Source organism: Stenella coeruleoalba (genome assembly GCF_951394435.1).
Source record: "Stenella coeruleoalba genome assembly, chromosome: X".
Lineage (NCBI taxonomy): Eukaryota > Metazoa > Chordata > Mammalia > Artiodactyla > Delphinidae > Stenella > Stenella coeruleoalba.
In genome coordinates, this window is record NC_137152.1 from 27,211,738 (window position 1) to 27,236,115 (window position 24,378).

Consider the following 24,378-nt stretch of genomic DNA (forward strand, 5'->3'; position numbering starts at 1 on the left):
AGAACATCCCAGACATCCTATCACTTGCAAAAATTTCCTAATCTCTAAAAGTTAAAAATCACAACCATAACCAATATCACATCTAAAAATGAACAATAATTACTTAATATTAACACATAAAATACACATTTAGTGTTCACATTTTCAATTGTTTTATAATTCTCACATTTTTTAAGCTTCAGTTTAGAATAAGTATAGACTCATAGGAAGTTGCAAAAATAGTAGAGTCCTGTGAACTCTTACCCTAATGTTGTCCCCAATGGTGACATGTTGTATAACTGTAGTACAATACCAAAACAAGGAAATTTACATTGGTAAAATACCATTAACTGGACTACAGACTTCATACCATTTTCATCATTTTTTACATGCATTTGTTTGTGAGTGTATACGTGTGTTTCTAGTCAATTTGAACTCACATATGGATCTGTTTAATGACAACCACAACAGAGATACAGAACTGTAACAGAGCAGGACCCTATGGGACCTTCCCGCCCCTCCATGTCCTCTGCTTTAGTTCCTCTCTGAAGTACCTAGATAATAGTATCTGATGCACATTTCCTGAGTTGTTTTACAGATGCTAAAACCCCCACAAATTTGAAGACGTTAACTATTTGATGACCATGAGGACCTAGCCCCCAAACCCCTGTGACACCACCCTGTTACCTTACCGTCAACCAATCAGAGAATTGTGTATGAGGTGATTGCGTACTAGTGACTTCCCTCCATCACCTCACCTTTAAAAAGGCCTCCCTAAAACTCATTGGGGAGTTTGGGCTTTTTGAGCATTAGCTGTCCTGGACTCCTTGTATGATGCCTTACAATAAACACTGCACTCTCCTTCACCACAACCCGGTGTCAGCAGATTAGCTTTACTGCACAAGGGCAAGCAGACCCAAGTTTTTCATTCAGTAACTGATCTATTTTATTACCACAGAGGAATTATCTCGTGCTAACTCTTTACCGTCCAATCCAACCCAGTAACTGCCTACCTATTCCTAGAAACCATTAATCTATTCTCTATCTCTATACTCTTGTCTTTTTGAGAAGGTCATATAAATGGAATCATATACTATGTAACCTTTTAAGATTAGCTTTTTACAACTAAACATACCACCCTTGAAATTCATTCAAGTTATTATGTATATCAAAACCAAGAATCATAAAAATCAGGGTTCAAAGTTTGTCTGACCCTAAAGCCTGCTCTTAACAATACCATGCTGTCTCAGAAGACAAAGAACACACATTTAAAAACTAAATCACTATCTAATGAATATTACTGTATATATTATAATCCTTATTTTTCTTCTAATTTTATTGAGATATAATTGACATACAGCACTGTATAAGTTTAAGGTGTACAACATAGTATTGTGTTGTAGATACATCATGAAATGATTATCACAATAAGTTTAGTGAGGAGAGATTTGAGAAGATGGCGGAAGAGTAAGACGCGGAGATAACCTTCCTCCCCACAAGTTTAGTGAACATCCATGATCTCATATAGATACATAATAAAGGAAAAAAAATTTCATTGTGATAAGAACTTTTAGTATTTATCCTTAACTATTTCCATACAGCAGTGTTAATTATATGTATCATGTTGTACATGACATCCCTGGCATTATTTATAACTGGAAGTTTGTACCTTTTGATCACCTTCCAATTCCCACTCCTCCACCCTGCCTCTGGTAACCACAAACCTTATCTCTTTTTCTATGAGTTTGTTTGTTTTTGAAGTATAATTGACCTATAACACTATGTTAGTTCCTGGTGCACAACATAGTGATTCAATATTTCAATACATTACAAAATGATCACCACAATCTTTCATTTTAATCTCACTGTCTTGTGCAGTTTTGAAACTAAGCAAGACCCTGTGGGGCCCTCCTAGGTACAAAAGCCTTTCTGTGTCCCCATTTTTTTGGTTTGCAGGAAAAAGGCTTCAGCCTCCTAGACCTTCCCTATGCAGATTCAAACAGTTGCTAATTAGGGAAGGGAGGGGACACAGAAACAAAGGAGAAGCAGAGAAGAAACAATAGTGCAGAGATGGGGCAGGGTCCTAGTTGCTCCTCAAGGGATACACATAACAATATCTTTGAGTACTTCTGCAGGAACTAAGGACCCCACTCAGGTGGAGGATGGTAACTTCAGGCTGAGCATGAGATTCCTGGAGCACCGCCCTGTTACCTCACCACCAACCAATCGGAAGAAAGTCACACACCCTGCAGCCCTCACCCCAAATTTTGCTTATAAAAACTTCTCCCTGAAAACCATCTGGTAGCTCAGGTCTTTTGAGCACGAACCATCCATTCTCCTTGCTTGGGCTGCAATACACCTTTCTCTGCTCCAAACTCTGACATTTCTGTTTGTTTGGCCTCACTGTGCATAGAACCCATAAACTTGCGTTCAGCAACATTTTGTCAGTAATTAATTGATTGTAATTTTTCCTCCCACTCTCCTGACTTGGTGTCACTAAAAATGAAATCTAACTTCCCAGATCCTTACTGAGTCATTTGAAGTTTATATCAAGTCATGTAGCTTCAGTTTGTAGGCCTTCAGGCAAAGGGCAGCTACAAGGCAATCTAGACTTCAAATGACTTACCAACACAACAGTTTGGGCCACTTAAGAAGTTCATCAGATCGTCCACATCTTCCATGCTCTGCTCTGGGAAATAACCATGACTGTGACACTGATGCCTCACACCACCATTTAAAGATGTTTCAAGCCCAACATCTAGATATCTTTTCAACTGGCTTCCCTACGTGAGACAGGAAGGAGGCAGGGCACAATCTTTAAAAGAATGACATAGTTTTTGAGGCCACAACATAAACTGGTCAGAAATAACCAGGTCTAAGATGGAGGAATATTCAACTTCCAGTAGAGCTTGAGCCTCATTATATGCTCATTGGAATACATCAGCATACGTGAAATGTATGTGAAATGTAATCAAGGCTCCTAATAACTTGTCTTTCATAAGTGAGGTTTTCCTGGCTGAGCCTGACTTAATCCTGGAGCCCTTTTTGTTCGTTTGTTTGCTTTTTTTTTTAACACCTTTATTGGAGTATAATTGCTTTACAGTGGTTTGTTAGTTTCTGCTTTATAACAAAGTGAATCAGCTATACATATGCATATATCCCCATATCTCCTCCCTCTAGCATCTCCCTCCCACCCTCCCTATCCCACCCTTCTAGGTGGTCACAAAGCACCGAGCTGCTCTCCCTGTGCTACGCAGCTGGTTCCCACTAGCTAGCTATTTTACATTTGGTAGTGTACATACGTCCATGCCACTCTCTCACTTCGTCCCAGCTTACCCTTCCCCCTCCCTGTGGCCGCAAGTCCATTCTCTACGTCTGCATCTTTATTCCTGTCCTGCCCCTAGGTTCGTCAGAACCATGTTTTTTTTTTAGATTCCATATATATGTGTTAGCATACGGTATTTGCTTTCCTCTTTCTGACTTACTTCACTCTGTATGAGAGACTCTAGGTCCATCCACCTCACTACAAATAACTCAATTTCGTTTCTTTTTATGGCTGAGTAATATTCCATTGTATATATGTGCCACATCATCTTTATCCATTCATCTGTCGATGGACACTTAGGTTGCTTCCATGTCCTGGCTATTGTAAATAGAGCTGCAATGAACACTGTGGTACATGACTCTCTTTGAATTATGGTTTTCTTAGGGTATATGCCCAGTAGTGGGATTGCTGGCTCATATGGTAGTTCTATTTTTATTTTTTTAAGGAACCTCCATACTGTTCAATCCTGGAGCCCTTTAAAAGAGGATCTAGGTCTTCTTTCAAGAGAGGAATTCAGAGCAAGAAAGATTCAAAGTAAGAGAGATTCTTCTGCTGGTTTTAAATAAGCAAATACCATATTGTGAGCAGACTGTGGAGATGCCAGACTGCAAAGACCTGAAGGCAATCTATAGCAGCTGAGAGTGGTACCCAGCCAACGATCAGCAATAAAATGGGGACTCTGTTCTCCAACCACATGGCAGTGATTTTGCCAACAGCCAGAGTAAGTTTGGAAATGGATTCCTCACTAGTCACATTTCCAGATAATACTGCATTCCAGACAACAGCTTAATTTCAGCCTTGTGAAACCCTGAGCAGAGGACCCAATTAAAATATGCTTGGACGTCTAACCTACATAAGCTATGAGACAATATATGTATTTGGTTTTAAGCTGGTAAAATTGTGGTAATTTATTACACAGCAATAGAAAACTAATACCCGAGAGATTTTAAGGGCTATGATTCCTCGATAAAGCCAATTACTTTCATAACTCTAACAGGGTAGTATTTCTCAACACATAACAAAATAAATACACTCCAGCAAGTGTTTGCTCAGCATTTCCAAATAATTGCTAAAATTATGAATCAACCAGAGGGCCAGATTATTCTTTCATCTCGATGCTTTCAATGAATCATACTGTCAAATTAACCCTGGGTTTAGACTTTTTTTTTTAACATCTTTACTGGAGTATAATTGTTTACAATGTTGTGTCAGTTTCTGCTATATAACAAAGTGAATCAGCTATACATATACATATATCCCAATATCTCCTCCCTCTTGCGCCTCCCTCCCTCCCTCTCTATCCCACCCCTCTAGGTGGTCACAAAGAACCAAGGTGAACTCCCTGTGCTATGCGGGTTCCCACGAGCTATCTATTTCACATTTGGCAGTGTATATATGTTAAAGCCACTCTCTCACTTCTTCCCAGCTTATCTTTCCCTCTCCCTGTGTCAAGCCCATTTTCTACTTCTGCATCTTTACTCTTGTCCTGCCCCTAGGTTCTTCAGAACCATTTATTTTTTAGATTCCATATATATGTGTTAGCATACGGTATTTTTTTTTCTCTTTGACTTACTTCACTCTGTATGACAGAGTCTAGGTCCATCCACCTCACTACAAATGACCCAATTTCTTTCCTTTTTATGGCAGAATAATATTCCATTGTATGTATGTTCCACATCTTCTTTATCCATTCATCTGTCGATGGACACTTAGGTTGCCTCCATGTCCCGGCTACTGTAAATAGTGCTGCAATGAACATTGCGGTACATGATGCTATTTGAATTATGGTTTTCTCATGGTATATGCCCAGTAGTGGGACTGCTGGATTATATGATCACTCAATTTTTAACTTTTTAAGGAACCTCCATACTGTTCTCCATAGTGGCTGTATCAATTTACATTCCCACCAACAGTGCAAGAGGGTTCCCTTTTCTCCACGCCCTCTCCAGCATTTATTGTCTCTAGATTTTTTGATGATGGCCATTCTAACTGGTGTGAGGTGATACCTCATTGTAGTTTTGATTTGTTTTACTCTAATGATTAGTGATGTTGAGCATCTTTTCATGTGTTTCTTGGCAATGTGTACAACTTCTTTGGAGGAATGTCTATTTAGGTCTTCTGCCCATTTTTGGATTGGGTTGTTTGTTTTTTTGATATTGAGTTGCAGGAGCTGCTTGCAAATTTTAGAGATTAATCCTTTGTCAGTTGCTTCATTTGCAAATATTTTCTTCAATTCTGAGGGTTGTCTTTTCGTCTTGTTTATGGTTTCTTTTGCTGTACAAAAGCTTTTAATTTTCATTAGATCCCGTTTATTTTTGTTTTTATTTCCATTACTCTAGGAGGTGGATCACAAAGGATCTTGCTGTGATTTATGTAATAGAGTGTTCTGCCTATGTTTTCCTCTAAGAGTTTTAGAGTGTCTGGCCTTACATTTAGGTCTTTATTCCATTTTGAGTTTGTTTTTGTGTATGGTGTTAGGGAGTGTTCTAATTTCATTCTTTTACATGCAGTTGCCCAGTTTTCCCAGCAACACTTATTGAAGAGGCTGTCTTTTCTCCATTGTATACTCTTGCCTCGTTATCAAAAACAAGGTGGCCATCTGTGCATCGGTTTATCGCTGGGCCTTCTATCCTGTTCCATTGATCTATATTTCTGTTTTTGTGCCAGTACCATACTGTCTTGATTACTGTAGATTTGTAGTGTAGTCTGAAGTCAGAGAGCCTGATTTTTCTTTCTCCAGCTCCGTTTTTCTTTCTCAAGATTGCTTTGGCTATTTGGGGTGTTTTGTGTTTCCATACAAATTGTGAAATTTTTTATTCTAATTCTGTGAAAAATGTCATTGGTAGTTTGATAGGGATTGCACTGAATCTGTAGATTGCTTTGGGTAGTAGAGTCATTTTCACAATGTTGATTCTTCCAATCCAAGAACATAGAATATTTCTCCATCTGTTTGTATCATCTTTAATTTCTTTCATCAGTGTCTTATAGTTTTCTGCATACAGGTCTTTTGTCTCCTTAGGTAGGTTTATTCCTAGGTATTTTATTCTTTTTTGTGGCAATGGTAAATGGGAGTGTTTTGTTAATTTCTCTTTCAGATTATTCATTGTTAGTGTATAGGAATGTAAGAGATTTCTGTGCATTAATTTTGTATCCTACTTTCGCAAATTCATTGTTTAGCTCTAGTAGTTTTCTGATAGCAACTTTAGGATTCTCTCTATATAGTATCATGTCATTGGCAAAAAGTAACAGTTTTACTTCTTTTCCAATTTGAATTCCTTTCACTTCTTTTTCTTCTCTGATTGCTATGGCTAAAACTTCCAAAACTATAATGAATAACAGTGGTGAGTGGGCAACCTTGTCTTATTCCTGATCTTAGTGGAAATGGTTTCAGTTTTTCACCATTGAGAACGATGTTGGCTGTGGATTTGTTATATATGGCCTTTATTACGTTGAGGTATGTCCCCTTTATGCCTACGTTCTGTATAGTTTTTATCATAAATGGATGTTGAATTTTGTCAAAAGCTTTTTTTGCATCTACTGAGATTACGATATGGTTTTGTTTTTTATTGTTCAATTTGTTAATACAGTGCATCACATTGATTGATTTGCATATATTGAAGAATCCTTGCATTCCTAGGATAAACCACACTTGACCATGGTGTATAATCCTTTTAATGTGCTGTTGGATTCTGTTTGCTAGTATTTTATTAATGATTTCTGCATCTATGTTCATCAGTGATACTGGCCTGTAGTTTTCTTTCTTTGGGACATCTCTGTCTGGTTTTAGTATCAGGGTGATGGTGGCCTCGTAGAATGAGTTTGGGAGTGTTCCTCCCTCTGTTATATTTTGGAAGAGTTTGAGAAGGATAGGTGTTAGCTCTTCTCTAAATATTTGATACAATTAACCTGTGAAGCCATCTTGTCCTGGGCTTTTGTTTGTTGGAAGATTTTTAATTATAGGTTCAATTTCAGTGCTTGTGATTGGTCTGTTCATATTTTCCACTTCTTCCTGGTTCAGTCTTCGATGCTTGTGCTTTTCTAAGAATTTGTCCATTTCTTCCAGGTTGTCCATGTTATTGGTATATAGTTGCTTGTAGTAATCTGTCATGATCCTTTGTATTTCTGCAGTGTCAGTTGTTACTTCTTTTTCATTTCAAATTCTGTTGATTTGAGTCTTTTCTCTTTTTTTCTTGATGAGTCTGGCTAATGGTTTATCAATTTTGTTTATCTTCTCAAGAAGCAGCTTTTAGTTTTATTGATCTTTGCTATCATTTCTTTCATTTCTTTTTCATTTATTTCTGATGTGATTTTTATGATTTCTTTCCTTCTGCTAACTCAGGGTAATTTTTGTTCTTCTTTCTCTAATTGCTTTAGGTGTAAGGTTAGGTTGTTTATTTCAGATCTTTGTTTCTTGAGGTAGGATTGTATTGCTTTAAACTTCCCTCTTAGAACTGCTTTTGCTGCATCCCATAGGTTTTAGGTTGTCGTGTTTTCATTGTCATTTGTTTCTAGGTATTTTTTGTTTCCTCTTTTTTTTTGCGGTACGTGGGCCTCTCACCGTTGTGGCCTCTCCCGTTGCAGAGCACAGGCTCTGGACGTGCACACTCAGCAGCCATGGCTCGCGGGCCTAGACGCTCCGCGACATGTGGCATCTTCCCGAACCGGGGCACGAACCTGTGCCCCCTGCATTGGCAGGTGGACTCTCAACCACTGCGCCACCAGGGAAACCCTCCTCTTTGATTTCTTCAGTGATCTCTTGGTTATTTAGTACTGTATTGTTTAGTCTCAATGTGTTTGCATTTTTTACAGTTTTTTTCCTGTAATTGATATCCGGTCTCATAGCGTTGTGTTTGGAAAAGACACTTGATACGATTTCAATTTTCTTAAATGTATCGAGGCATGATTTGTGACCTAAGATATGATCCTAGAGAATGTTGCATGAGCACTTGAAAGTGTATTCTGTTGTTTTTGGATGGAAGGTCCTATAAATATCAATTAAGTCCATCTTATTTTATGTGCCATTTAAAGCTTGTGTTTCCTTATTTATTTTCATTTTGGATGATCTGTCCATTGGCGAAAGTGGGGTGTTAACGTCCCCAATTATTATTGTGTTACAGTAAATTTCTCCCTTTATGGCTGTTAGCATTTGCATTATGTACTGAGGAGCTCCTATGTTAGTTGCATAAATACTTACAATTGTTATATCTTCTTCTTGGACTGATCCCTTGATCACTGTGTAATGTCTTTCCTTGTCTCCTGTAACAGTCTTTTTTAAAAGTCTATGCTGTCTGATATGAGTATTGCTACTCCAGCTTTCTTTTGATTTCCATTTGCATGGAACACCTTTTTCCATCCCCTCATTTTCAGTCTGTATGTGTCCACAGGTATGAATTGGGTCTCTTGTAGACAGCATATATACAGGTCTTGCTTTTGTATCCATTCGGCGAGCCTGTGTCTTTCGCTTGGTGCATTTAATCCACTCACATTTAAGGTAATTATCTATATGTATGTTTCTATTACCATTATCTTAAATGTTTTGGGTTTTTTTTAGGTCCTTTTCTTCTCTTGTGTTTCCCACTTAAAGAAGTTCCTTTAACATTTGTTATAGAGCTGGTGGTGTTGAATCCTCTTAGCTTTTGCTCGCCTATAAAGGTTTTAATTTCTATGTCAAATCTGAATGAGATCCTTGCTGGGTAATCTTGGTTGTAGGTTTTTCCCTTCCATCACTTTAAATATGTCCTGTCACTCCCTTCTGGCTTGCAGAGTTTCTGCTGAAAGATCAGCTGTTAATCTTATGGGGATTCCCTTCTGTGTTATTTGTTGTTTTTCCCTTGCTGCTTTTAATATGTTTTCTTTGTATTTAATTTTTGATAGTTTGAATAATACATTTCTTGGCGTGTTTCTCCTTGGATTTATCCTGTATGGGACTCTCTGTGCTTCCTGGACTTGATTAACTATTTCCTTTCCCATATTAGGGAAGTTTTCACTATAATCTCTTCAAATATTTTCTCAGTTCCTTTCTTTTTCTCTTCTTCTTCTGGAACCCCTATAATTCGAATGTTGTGCATTTAATATTGTCCCAGAGGTCTCTGAGACTGTCCTCAGTTCTTTTCATTCTTTTTTCTTTATTCTGCTCTGTGGCAGTTATTTCCACCATTTTATCTTTGAGGTCACTTATCTGTTTTCTGCCTCAGATATTCTGCTATTAATTCCTTCTAGAGAATTTTTCATTTCATTTATTGTGTCGTTCATCATTGTTTGTTTGCTCTTTAATTCTTCTAGGTCCTTGTTAAACGTTAAACGTGGGTTTTTACTTTGCTCCTTCATCTGCTGTGTATTTCTCTGTCTTCTCATTTTGCTTAACCTACTGTGTTTGGGGTCTGCTTTTTGCAGGCTGTAGGTTCGCAGTTACCATTGTTTTTGGTGTCTGCCCCCAGTGGGTAAGGTTGGTTCAGTGGGTTGTGTAGGCTCCCTGGTGGAGGGGACTGGTGCCTGTGTTGTGGTGGATGAGGCTGGATCTTGTCTTTCTGGTGCACAGGTCCGCCTCCCGTGGTGTGTTTTGGGGTGTCTGTGACCTTATTATGATTTTAGGCAGCCTCTCTGCTAATGGGTGGGGTTGTGTGCCTGTCTTGCTAGTTGTTTGGCACGGGGTGTCCAGCACTGGCGCTTGTTGGTCGTTGAGTGGAGCTGGGTTTTAGCGTTGAGATGGAGATCTCTGGGAGAGCTCCCACCAATTGATATTACGTGGGGCCAGGAGGTCTCTGGTGGTCCAATGTCCTGAACTTGGCTCTGCCGCCTCAGGCTTAGGCGTGACAGCCAGCCAGAGCACCAAGACCCTGTCAACCACATGTCTCAGAAAAAAAGAGAGAAAAAAGAATGAAAAATATAAAAAATACAATAAATTATTAAAATAAAAAAAATTTTTTAAATTAAAGTCATAAAAAAGAGAGAGCAACCAAACCAATAAAAAATCCACCAATGATAACAAGCACTAAAAACTATACTAAAAAAAACCCCAAAAACCAAACAGACAGAACCCTAGGATAAATGGTGGTAAAAGCAAAGCTATACAGACAAAATCACAGAAAGAAGCATACACATACACACTCACAAAAAGAGAAAAAGGAAAAAAAAATGTATCTTTTGGGAAGTCTGAGGTCTTCTACCAGCATTCAGTAGGTGTTTTGTAGGAGATGTTTCACATGTAGATGTATTTTTGATGTATTTGTGGGTAGGAAGGTGATCTCCATGTCTTACTCCTCCGCCATCTTGAATGTCCTCTCGGGTTTAAACTTTTAATCACATAAATTTGTTCTCACATATAGAAGAAAGAAAAATGTATTTCAATTTCTGCTTCAGTTATTAAGGTAACTAGCCAACTCTTGAGGAAGATAAAGTTTATTTTTTAATGACAATTGCTGTGAGTTGAGTCCTGTGGAAAGCAGATACTGAGATGGGGTTTACCATGCAGGAGATAGTAAGGAGTACCTTTAGACTCAAGACACGTGTAAGTAAAGGGAAGGAAGCAGGACTAGATAAAGGAAGAAGTTAGGATGCAATACAGACCCAAAGACAACGTTGACCAACCTCGTGAGGATCTCTGCTGCTAGAATATACCTTTAGAGTTGTCTGGAGTAGGGCTGATATGGCCAGGAATTTACACCGTTATAATGACCTGATATTTGATGTAGATCAATCTGGAAAGGGATGCAACCTTAGAGGAGGTCATTCTCTGCAGTTGAGGCAATTCCTTAAGGGACTGACAGCCAAAGACATTCTTTCTACAGCACTTTTACCAGTTGCAGCATTAAGTTCTTCATTGAGGTGTCATCTGCGTGCACACAGCAATGTTCCCCACATCTATACTACTGAGATGTAAGCTATTAGTAGTTTTATGGCAGTAACTCTGAATGTATTCATTTTCCCCCAAAATGTAGTTCATCAAAAAAACTTTATATTAGGTTAGAAACTGTAGCCTACCATTTTTCCTTACATGCTGATAGTGATTTCTGGAAGATGGATCAGAGATTATTCCCCTAAATAACAAAGTTTTAGTGTCCCTATTAGATACTGTTTATCTTGAGACAATGAAAATGCCATGTCAGAGGTCAGTAATTCATCATATTTTAGGATCTGCCTTTTAAGTTGCCAACGTCTGGCATCTACGATACGAAAGACGTAATCAAGGAATTGATTATCTTAGCACACACTTCAGAATCCAGAGAGAGGGAAAAAGTACATGAACTCACTCAGAGATTATAGTTATTGATGCTTTTTGACATGTTTGTATCAAATAATGAAAATTATCTTTCTTTATGATATCACATATTAACACTGTTTCTGGTCATTATCAATCAAAATAATGAAGACAGGCAACTGATAAACTGGCTTGATTTTCAGTGAAATTATGCAGTATGCTTTAAATGCTTAGTAACTTGGTGCATAGCTGCTGAAAAGCAGTTAATTCATAGAATTTCAGATCAAGGATTATGCTTTAAAAATCAGGATCTCAAAATTGCCTGACAGTTTTTCCAACTGTGACTCTTCTTCTATTAAAATGTATCAGAAGTGACTTTATTATTGCTGTCACTTTTGATAATAGCCTCAGAAAGTTTCAGATATTGGTATTTTATGCGAGTCCCATCTTTTAAATAAGAAATTAGAAAATAAAATTATTGATCTGAAAACAACACACAGTGCACCCCTACTGTTATGTTCTTTCTTCCTTAAAAATTGGTTTGTAAATGTGATACACCATATTCACAAATTGAAGGAGAAAAACCACATGATCATCTCAATAGATGCAGAGAAAGCTTTTGACAAAATTCACCATCCGTTTATGATAAAAACCCTGCAGAAAGTAGGCATAGAGGGAACTTTCCTCAACATAATAAACGCCATATATGACAAACCCACAGCCAACATCGTTCTCAATGGTGAAAAACTGAAAGCATTTCCACTAAGATTAGGAACAAGACAAAGTTGCCCACTCTCACCACTCTTATTCAACATAGTTTTGGAAGTTTTAGCCACAGCAATCAGAGAAGAAAAGGAAATAAAAGGAATCCAAATTGGAAAAGAAGAAGTAAAGCTGTCACTGTTGGCAGATGACATGATACTATACATAGACAATCCTAAAGATGCTACCAGAAAACTACTAGAGCTAATCAATGAATTTGGTAAAGTGAAAGGATACAAAATTAATGCACAGAAATCTCTGGCATTCCTATATACTAATGATGAAAAATCTGAAAGTGAAATCAAGAAAACACTCCCATTTACCACTGCAATAAAAAGAATAAAATATCTAGGAATAAACCTACCTAAGGAGACAAAAGATCTGTATGCAGAAAATTATAAGACACTGATGAAAGAAATTAAAGATGATACAAATAGATGGAGAGACATACCATGTTCTTGGATTGGAAGAATCAACATTGTGAAAATGACTCTACTACCCAAAGCAATCTACATATTCAATGCAATCCCTATCAAACTACCAATGGCATTTTTCACAGAACTAGAACAAAAAATTTCACAATTTGTATGGAAACACAAAAGACCCCGAATAGCCAAAGCAATCTTGAGAACGAAAAACGGAGCTGGTGGAATCAGGCTCCCAGATTTCAGACTATACTACAAAGCTACAATAATCAAGACAGTATGGTACTGGCACAAAAACAGAAAGACAGATCAATGGAACAGGATAGAAAGCCGAGAGATAAACCCATGCACGTATGGTCACCTTATCTTTGATAAAGGAGGCAGGAATGTACAGTGGAGAAAGGACAGCCTCTTCAATAAGTGGTGCTGGGAAAACTGGACAGGTACACGTAAAAGTATGAGATTAGATCACTCCCTAACACCATACACAAAAATAAGCTCAAAATGGATTAAAGACCTAAATGTAAGGCCAGAAACTATCAAACTCTTAGAGGAAAAGATAGGCAGAACACTCTATGACATAAATCACAGCAAGATCCTTTTTGACCCACCTCCTAGAGAAATGGAAATAAAATAAACAAATGGGACCTAATGAAACTTCAAAGCTTTTGCACAGCAAAGAAAACCATAAACAAGACCAAAAGACAACCCTCAGAATGGGAGAAAATATTTGCAAATGAAGCAACTGACAAAGGACTAATCTCCAAAATTTATAAGCAGCTCACGCAGCTCAATAACAAAAAAAAAAACAACCCAATCCAAAAATGGGCAGAAAACCTAAATAGACATTTCTCCAAAGAAGATATATAGACTGCCAACAAACACATGAAAGAATGCTCAACATCATTAATCATTAGAGAAATGCAAATCAAAACTACAATGAGATATCATCTCACACCAGTCAGAATGGCCATCATCAAAAAATCTAGAAACAATAAATGCTGGAGAGGGTGTGGAGAAAAGGGAACACTCCTGCACTGCTGGTGGGAATGTGAACTGGTACAGCCACTATGGAGAACAGTATGGAGGTTCCTTAAAAAACTACAAATAGAACTACCATATGACCCAGCAATCCCACTACTGGGCAGATACCCTGAGAAAACCATAATTCAAAGAATCATGTACCAAAATGTTCATGGCAGCTCTATTTACAATAGCCCAGAGATGGAAACAACCTAAGTGTCCATCATCAGATGAATGGATAAAGAAGATGTGGCACATATATACAATGGAATATTACTCAGCCATAAAAAGAAATGAAATTGAGCTATTTGTAATGAGGTGGATAGACCTAAAATCTGTCATACAGAGTGAAGTGAGTCAGAAAGAGAAAGACAAATAACATATACTAACACATATATATGGAATTTAAGGGAAAAAAATGTCATGAAGAACCTAGGGGTAAGACAGGAATAAAGACAGAGACCTACTAGAGAATGGACTTGAGGATATGGGGAGGGGGAAGGGAAAGCTGTGACAAAGCGAGAGAGAGGCATGGACATGTATACACTACCAAAGTAAGGCAGACAGCTAGCGGGAAGCAGCCGCATAGCACAGGGTGATCAGCTCGGTGCTTTGTGACCACCTAGAGGGGTGGGATAGGGAGGGTGGGAGGGAGGGAGACGAGGGAAGAGATATTGGAACATATGTATAACTGATTCACTTTGTTATAAAGCAGAAACTAACACACCATTGTAAAGCAATTATACTCCAATAAAGATGTAAAAAAAAAATTGGCTTGTAATAGTAACTTTGAATTCTGTATTCCTTATAATCATTTTAATACTCATTTATTTTATTTTCTAGACATGTATTTTCACTTTTAAAAGTTTTTCATAACTAACAAGTAAAAAACCAAAAAAACAAAGTTAACAAACGAGCCCACTCATTGATCCTAGCGGCACTAAAATATCTTATCTTATTTACTTTTATTTATTTAATCCATTTTATTGCTATAACTCTCTGATAGGGACTGTCAATATCAGGCTGCCATTTGAGTCCTCTGACACATTCTGCTTATTGTCACTGGTAGCAATGCTATTGCTGTGGAAAAGTTGACCCATCTATGCTCCCCAGAGCACCCTGTCTCCCCTTTGCCCTCTCTTCATATTTCAACTGCTCATTACCTGCATTTGATTCAGTGTCTGATGGAAGAGTTCATTTGTCTTTTCCAATATAGAGGAACATATTTTACCCCAGCAAAAGTCTCATAAACTTTCAGGAATATTTTATTTTTTCTATCAATGCTACATCAAAGCCACACTGATATCTGACTTACAGATTTTATGGAATGCCTTCTTCCTCTCCTAAGTGCTGATATCTGCTTTCTTAACAGGATAGGGTTTATCTTTTTGATATTAATCACTATTCTAGAAAGAAAACGTAGTTACACATTCTGACTGTGATATGCAGAGGAATGTTGCTTTGCTATCACCACTGAAGTAGCCACCACAAGAAACTGTTTCTTGTTTCCAAGTGATACCTCCCACGAAAATCTCATTCATCAATTTCTACCATCTTTGTGGTCACTCTCCTGCCCCATTAACCTCTATTTTGTTACAGACATAGAAAATATCTTTAGCCTCTATACTGTAAACTGGATATTTCCAATAGAGTTACCTCCAATATAGAGAGAACACACTTCCTAAAATACCAGTTATTTCTATCTGTTGCCTAAAAATGCAGAAGATAACATGGTGTAAACACAAAAATAACACTGAGTAGTAAGTCAGGTGTCCTGCATTTTATTAGCTGTGTGATTTTCAGCAGATTCTTAACTGCTCTGGTTATAGTTCCTCATCTGTAATACAGCATGCCTGTCACAAATTAAAGTTTAAATGAAAAAAATCTATTGTGCATTGTAAACTATAAGTCATTTTACAAGCATAACCAATTATTATCACATCAAGTCCAAATCTCTCTACCATTTTTCAAAGCCCTCTAAAAGGTGACCTCGTGCTATTCATCCAGCATTATTTACCATGCCTCCTCCTTCACATTTAGTCTTTGTTGTCAGCAGACATGGCTCCTCCTATTCCTTTTCAAAATCACCATCGTCATTTATTTTCATTTCTGTACTTTTGCTCATGCCTTTCCTATTTCCCCTGACTTTTTTTCCTCCAATTTCCACTCTACCTATCCAAAGCCTACTGATTTTTCAAGGCTCACCTCAGCAATGAAGCCTTGTTTGAGTACTCTAATTTTGAAGCTTTGCTGCAAATCATTTTATCTTCTTTGACATTGCATTTGCTATACACTCAGAAATAATACATACAGTAATATTTCAGTTGTTCAAAACACTATATGTAGCTTCACTTTTTGAATTGACATTCAGAATCAGTTTATGACACACATATGAATATAAACACACACACACTCACACATTAAACTGAGTACGCTATAGTCCTAACTTATTTTTGAAATTGTCAAGAGCCTACATTATTTAAATATGCCTATAAAATATTATGGAAACAACTCGTTAAAATTCTAAAGCATTAACTTGGAGTTGGGAAGCATATTTAAAGACATAGCTCCTATAGTTCTTATCCTATAGTTATTTATAGTTTGCGGGAGTAAAATAAAAAATAACATTAATTACAAATCAGAATGTGACAACCAACATTGGGAGAGGTACAAATTGCCACTAATAGTTGAGACAGAGGGACTTCCCCGGTGGCGCAGTGGTTAAGAATCTGCCTGCCAATGCAGTGGACATGGGTTCGAGCCCTGGTCCTGGAAGATCCCACATGCCACGGAGCAACTAAGCCTGTGCGTCACAACTACTGAGCCTGCGCTCTATAGCCCGCAAGCCACAACTACTGAGCCTGTGTGCCTAGAGCCTGTGCTCCACAACAAAGAGAAGCCACTGCAATGAGAAGCACCGCAAGGAAGAGTAGCCCCTGCTCGCCGCAACTAGAGAAAGCCCGTGCACAGCAATGAAGACCCAATGCAGCCAAAAAATAAATAAATAAATGACTGAATTAAAAAGAAAAATAAATCAATGCTGTTCCCCTCTCAGATTCTTTAAGAAAAAAAAAAGTTGAGACAGAAATGGAACAGGGTTCCTAGTGGAGATAAAACATGAATTAGACATTGAAGGATAAAAGACTGATGAAAGGGGACACATTTCAGACAGAAGGAACAGTGTACACAGAAGCAGGAAATGTCTGGGGTGATTTTGTCAAACCGTGAATAGTTCTCTTCGGGTGTATGCGTGGAAGAGTAGTAGGAGACAATTCAGTTCAAATATGGTCATATTATGCAAAAGCTCAACTGGCAGACTACAATGTACATATTTGATTTTTTGGTGCTATTGGCTGTGGGGAGATATTAAAAGATGTTTGAACAGGAGAGCAAATAAAGCAATTGGGCATTAGGGAATTTTAATATGGCTACGACATGAGGATATTATCAATGTAAGAAAAAGACACCAAATAAAGATAGAGATTTCATCTTATAGGTCATTAGAGGCAACATAATGAGGCATCAGTCAAACCTGTCTCTGCATTTCTAAGCCAGGCTAGTTGTAAAGTGCTGGTACCATTAATAAAGACTGGAAACAGAGAAGTAGATAATGATTTTGTTTCTGTTCATCTACAGTTTGTCCACATCATTTTTGGATATATATATCCAGGAGAATATATCTGGCAGGCTTGGGCTCAAACAACAAGTGAGAACTAAAGTTTTACATTAAAATATATATGTATGTATATATTTATAGCTTGAATGTTCACCGTACATTCCACGTGAAACTGATTTAAAAAAAAAAAACCTACACAACAATTTCCAAGGTGTATCCTGAATTTTTACTTCCAAACCCCAGATGCTGCAGCCTCACTGGCATGGTTTTAGTGCCAAATAAAACAGGTAACATGTTAACCTACTGTCTTACTATTATATTTAAAAAGTACCAAATACCAAAGCAAAATATCAGTTCCTAATGGCTTCCACCTAACTTCTGCTTAGCTAATTGAATAATGTAGGATCCATCACATTCAGCACTCCCTCAGGTGGGTTTGTTTGTGGTGCAATTGGCAACAGACCCAACTCAGACTGGATTAAATAACAAAGTGAATTTTCAGCTCACATTACTGAAAACTCAAGAAGCAGCTTCAACCATGGTTAGATTTAGAATAAAAGCAAAGTCATTAAGACCGAATCTCTTTTCATCTCTTGCTCCGTGTAAGCTCCATTTCAAGATTACACTCGATTGCCTAGCAGTTCCAGTTTCTTCCTTCATGGGGCATTTTAGTACACCTGTTCCATCCTTTCAGCTTCAAGTAGATGGGTAAAGCATTCTAAGAATGTAAATGTTGGATATGGTACAGAAAAGTGAGTGTGGCCACAGGAGGAAATGAGAACCAGGCTTGAAAGGAAAAAGTTTATAATACTCACAGATTCCGGAGGGGAGTCACTGCATGCCGTGCAGGGCCAAAGAGAAAGCTCCAGGTTTTGGTCAGGTGGCAAAGACAGAAGCAAGAGGAAACTCTAGGCAAGAGCCTTTAATGGGGTTTCTGAAGGAAAAGTGAGAGAAAGCAGAGAAAGTTGTTTAGAATTGATTAGTCTGAATAATTATGGCAGCATCTGGGCTATAGGGTGGTCTCTAGCTATCTGTACCTGGCCCTAGGATGAGGCAGAGGAAATACCGGCTTGTCAGTGGGAGTCAGATAAAGGAGGTGTTTGGGGCTACAGACTCAGGGCTGGTTGGTTTGTAATATAAAAGCTATTCTCCTGGCTAGAGCGCTTTGCTATCTCCCCTGGGAGGGCGAGTCACTCTCCAGCCAGCGAGATTTTTAAGATATCAAAACATCATAAAATACAGAAAATAAAATCATGATTAATGCCTAAAAGGAACATTCCTTTTTTCCAAGCTTTTCCTAGAAAAATCCGGAGATCGGCCTTTACTTTTGTCACATGACCATTACTTAAACATTAACTTGTTGGGCTTCCCTGGTGGTGCAGTGGTTGAGAGCCCGCCTGCCGAAGCAGGGGACATGGGTTTGTGCCCTGGTCCGGGAGGATCCCACATGCCGTGGAGCGGCTGGGCCCGTGAGCCACGGCCGCTGGGCCTGCGTGTCCGGAGCCTGTGCTCCGCAGCGGGAGAGGCCACAGCAGTGAGAGGCCCGCGTACCGCAAGAAAAAAAAAAATTAACTTGTTTAAGGGAATATAAGGTACTGTCAACCTAAATAAAGAGGTAAACTGAAGCAAGCTCCAATTACCTGAACTTGAGTTTACTCGGGAGTCGCAGAGGAACTGGAATTCCAGAAGCCACAATGTTGCAAGTTACAGGCCAGTGTTTGAAGAGTTCAGGATGAGCTGTATTTATCGCGAAGGAGCGCAAAGTGCAGGAAGTCCAGCCAGTAAGCTGTAAGTTCATTGGCTTGGGGATGGGGAGAGATTCACGGCGGATGTTCATTGGTCAGGAGATAAGTCTCGGTCTTGGGTAAATCAGTCATTTGCAGGAAGCCAGTCTCATTTAAGTTCCATTCTTCTGAGGGCGCGTGCGTGAGGTTCTCCGGTTCCATCCATTTGAGGTCGAAATCTTTTCACAATACTTATTTGAGTTCAAAGAAAGGTCAAGCCCTAATAAAATATTTAAAACAGGAACTGTGGAGTGACGTCATTAGCGATGGTGGTGTAAAACGTCCAGCTTTTTGCCCCCCTCCCCCCTTTTAGCAACTAAAACGACATCCATCTATGAACAAAAGTACCTCTGTGGCAGCTGTGAGATGCAGACCATATGTCCATAGACTAGGCGGGGACGGTGGCGGGGGGGAATCGGGTAACAGGCAGGCAGACCTTGACAGAGGCCGTGGAACCAGCAGGAGCCTATGAACCCGCTTCAGCCCCTCTTGGCTGTGGTCCCGGAATACCTGGAGGGCACTGACTTATGGACTACGAGAGAGCCTTGTAGAAGTCCTGGTTTCCTAAAGAGAGATTCCAGCACTTCGTTGCAGCAAAAAAAAAAAAAAGTAACGAGTTTGGACGCATTAGACAAGGTAAGTGGAATTTTGACAGCGCCGCCCCTCCCCCAAGGTGGCACAGCGAGATTGAACTTGCCCACCCTGACTTCTCCTGGGGGGGAGGAAAGGGAAGTTGGTGAGGGGGTGAGAGGGTGCCTTGCTTCCCCAGCTGTGTGCCATGCTGCTGGAGAAACCCATTTCACTCTTGCAGCACCCAGGGTATTGAGGCGGGACCTCCATGGCTCAGGGGAGGGTGAGATCTGGAAAGAAGCAGATAACAATATCTGAGAGCATTAAAGGGACCCACTACCTGCTGACTGCATTCTGCACTCGAGCAGGAAGCCCGCCCCTCAGCCTTTTCTTCAAGCCAATCTGATTCATGAGACTAGAGATGGAACCTAGCCCTCCACAGGTGATTTAAAAGCCACAGACTTAATAACTGGTCCAAAAAGTTCCTTTTTCTCTTTTCTGATTTTTTTTTTCTTTTCCAGATCCTGTTGATTCATCCTTTTTAGCACCATGAGTAACGATCCCTTTCTTCCTAGGCTCATTGCACCTGCCTTGGTCAGACACCATGGCGTGTCTGAATTGCTATAGCTTGTCACTTTCCAATGCATTCACAGTTTTTGTTTTTAATATCCGTCATATTCACAAACTTGTGAAGGTTTTCTCATCACTTACAGTGTAGATCATCTTCCTCAGCCTGAAATCCAAATCATTCAACAGTCTTCCCCCATTCCGTGCACTGTCTTATCTCCACAATGTTGTGCCCTCTTCTGCCTTAAAGCCAGAGCTTAGGTCACAGTGAATCTCTTGCCCAGTAACTTAGCTTGTGCAGTTTCTTTTGCTTAAAGTACACTTCTGTCTCATACCTGCCCAGCAACATACGTTCCGTCTTTCAAAACTCTGCTCAAATTCTTCTTCCAGCAGAAAGTTTTTTAGATGTCAGATGTTTTCCATCTGAATTAACTTTTCTATCCGAGTTCTTTCTCTCTGTGCTTTATACCATTGCAGTTCTTGTCACACTGTGCCTCATTATCACTTGGGGGTAAATGTTTCCCTCACTTTATTTCTGAGCCCTTAGAAGATAGGAACTTAATCATCTTTGTATCCACCACATTACCTACTGCTATTCCTTATGCATAGCGATCATTAATTGTTTTGTTATCTGAAGTGAATTTAACATTTGCATCAAAAGCCCTAAGTGAGTAGGAGAAGCAGTCCTGGAATCTGTCTCCCTATTAGTAGTTCAGGGCTTTTTCTACCTACCATACATTTGGGACCAGTAAAAGCAGTTTCCAAGACATTACCATGGATTTAAATATGTTTATCAAAAGCACCACTCTGTAATACAGCTCGGGACAATGCCCTCCATAGTTTGTTTCTTTGTCCACCCTCACTTTTCCTTGGTTGGGCTACAATCACAATATGAGATGAGTCCACAGCTCTGCCTCAGGGGTTCAGGCAGTTCTCTGAGAATGACCGCCTTTATCGAACTCCCAGCCGCTCCCATGCTCACCCGTGCAAGGAATTCAAGTAGCTGCTCTTGTCTGGATTCTCTGATGCTTTTGTTGCTGTCAGGCCTCACCTGTTCTGCCCTCTGAATAGCCTCTTCCAACTGACACCTTGATATTCCACCTGGCTCTTGATTTTATTTCTCCTTCTGACATCATCCCCCAGTTTTCACTGTTCCTTTATGCCACACTGTGGTTTACTCCCCACACACCCATGCTTCTTTAGGAGGAGAGATGACACATTAAAAAGAGGGAGGAATCTTCTTATCATATGCAGGGATGATATTATTATTAGAGACCTAGATAAGAATTATTGATGTATCAGAAGTTCTTATTAAGCCAAAGAGCATCAGTCAGACCTGTACTTAGCCCTGCACCCTTAAAGTATTTATTGGATTGCTTAAGCGGCTCTTCGACAGACAAACTGCTGAGACAAAAGGATTAATAGTGGGTATTTAATTTAGTTTGCTATATGAACACATGAGAGAAAGATGAAGAAGCCTTAACATCCTTGACTAAAAACAGAAACAAGATGAGAATTGAGACAAAGAGATAAAAACAGAGTGAAATTCTAGCCTTAATCCAGTGGACTAGAAGGTACATCCTCGGGGGAACACTCTCTCAGTGTCTGACATCATTTTCATTTAAAAGGCCTTTTTGTACTGTATTTATATATGGGTCCAGAGAGAACACAGTGTGAAAATAAAGTGAAGACAAAGAATCCGTTATAAACCATGCAAATACCCATAACAAAGTAGAAAATCTCCTGGAGATAAAGCGTTGACATGGAAAAGCGTAGCACTGTGCTCAACTTGGAAATAATCATTCATGGAGGCAAATATTTCTGAGGATGATACAAAGTTGTGGCATCTGCATAACCTATGTGCTTGCATTCATTTACTCAAAAATTATTTTTTACAGTCATTACGCGCCCAGCATGACACAAGGGGTATGGTGTTGGTGTGCAGAACCAATTGAAACAAAGTCCTGGCCCATGAACTTGTAGTCTGACATGCAATTGGAAAAAGATTATCTCTGCTAATGTAAATGTATGATCTCTGGGCCCACACTTTTGTGATGTAAACCAGTGCCATGACCAAACCCAAAGAGACTTTACCATCTTCTCCTTATTCATTCAAATCATGACCCTCAGAACCTTAGTTTGTGAAAATCTTTCTCTTTTTATGCTGTATCCAGCCTTGCTTTTAACTTGGTGAGACCCTGTGAACCTGTCTCTTTTTTTTTTTTTTTTTTGTGGTACGCGGGCCTCTCACTGTGTGGCCTCTCCCGTTGCGGAGCACAGGCTCCAGACGCGCAGTTTCAGCAGCCATGGCTCACGGGCCCAGCCACTCCGCGGCATGTGGGGTCTTCCCGGACCAGGGCACGAACCCGTGTCCCCTGCAACGGCAGGCGGACTCTCAACCACTGCGCCACCAGGGAAGCCTGAACCCATCTCTTGAGTGATATTCCTGGCTCTCAAGGCACTGGCCTGGAGGGCAGTTAATTCTTGTTTTTATCACCACTGGTGGTCTTTGAATTTTAATCTGACACTAATGAACCCTTCTATGTATACACTAGGGAGTGATTATTATATAGACACGAGATGATCAATCAAGTTTTAGTCACGTTGCATTGAGAAGAACATAGGATGTTAGGGTAGTTTAATTGGTTGTGATGTATATCTTGTAAAAGTGATTTTGGTACATGTGTACGTGGAATTTTCAAGAAGATGAATTAACAGTCACACACTGTTGCTACATATTCAATATACTATATATATGTGTGTGTGTGTATATATATATATACATATATATATATATATATATATATATATTTTACTTCTTTGCTGTTTTCTAAAAGGTAACACGCAAGAGTTGTTCTTGAATCCCAAAACAGTCCATTGAGATGACTGGGGTGGGGAGATTTGTCCTATGTCAATGTAAATAGCATCTAGCAGTAAGGGAGAGAAGTAAATCAATACCATAATTTTTATTTATTTATTTTATTTTTTATTTTATTTTTTTGTTTTTATTTTATTTTTATTGTATTTTTTTAAACATCTTTATTGGAGTATAATTGCTTTATGATGGTGTGTTAGTTTCTGCTTTATAACAAAGGGAATCAGTTATACATATACATATGTTCCCATATCTCTTCCCTCTTGCGTCTCCCTCCCTCCCACCCTCCCTATCCCACCCCTCTAGGTGGTCACAAACCACTGAGCTGATCTCCCTGTGTTATGCGGCTGCTTCCCACTAGCTATCTATTTTATGTTTGGTAGTGTATATATGTCCATGCCACTCTGTCACTTCGTCACAGCTTACCCTTCCCCCGCCCCATATCCTCAAGTCCATTCTCTAGTAGGTCTGTGTCTTTATTCCCGTCTTACCCCTAGGTTCTTCATGACCATTTTTTTTTCTCAGATTCCATATATATGTGTTAGCATACAGTATTTGTTTTTCTCTTTCTGACTTACTTCACTCTGTATGACAGAGTCTGGGTCCATCCACCTCACTACAAATATCTCAATTTCATTTCTTTTTATGGCTGAGTAATATTCCATTGTATATATGTGCCACACCTTCTTTATCTATTCATCCGATGACGGACACTTAGGTTGCTTCCATCTCCTGGCTATTGTAAATAGAGCTGCAATGAACATTTTGGTACATGACTCTTTTTGAATTATGGTTTTCTCAGGGTATATGCCCAGTAGTGGGATTGCTGGGTCATATGGTAGTTCTATTTTTAGTTTTTTAAGGAACCTCCATATTGTTCTCCATAGTGGCTGTATCAATTTACATTCCCACCAACAGTGCCACATAATTTTTTAAATGTGGAAACTTCTCTTGGACTTGGAGGATGATTCTGGATTCCTCTCTCCACTGGCAGGCATCTGAAGTACAAGCTATTCTAGTTAATATTTATTGTCAAGTGATCTCCCAAAGTCCTATTCACTGTCAGAACCATATAGCAAATAACTCTCAATCTTTATTTGTTTTATGATATTTGAGCTTCATATTTTGCCTAGTTTAGAAATATGATATTTATCTGAATATCTGAAATGGTCCCCAGTGTAGCCAGACAGCAAGAAATATCTGAATCCTCAAGACTTATGGATCTATGTCACAAGGCACCAAAAATGTCACAAAG

The 24,378-nt window shown here is 39.1% G+C and overlaps 1 protein-coding gene across 2 annotated transcripts in view; it reads right to left on the reverse strand.

Annotated features, from left to right (window-relative positions):
• The window catches only part of LOC307180283 (uncharacterized protein), a 516,275-nt gene that overhangs the window by 127,591 nt on the left and 364,306 nt on the right, over positions 1-24,378 (reverse strand). The window contains exons 1-2 of one of the 2 annotated variants that reach the window (XR_013825714.1): positions 18,968-19,277; positions 18,143-18,261 (exon numbers count right to left, since the gene is read on the reverse strand). The exons of the other annotated variant lie outside the window; for it this stretch is intronic. The gene's annotated coding sequence lies outside the window, so the exon portion shown is untranslated. Of the gene's footprint in view, positions 1-18,142; positions 18,262-18,967; positions 19,278-24,378 lie in introns of those variants that run through there. 2 annotated transcript variants of the gene reach the window in all.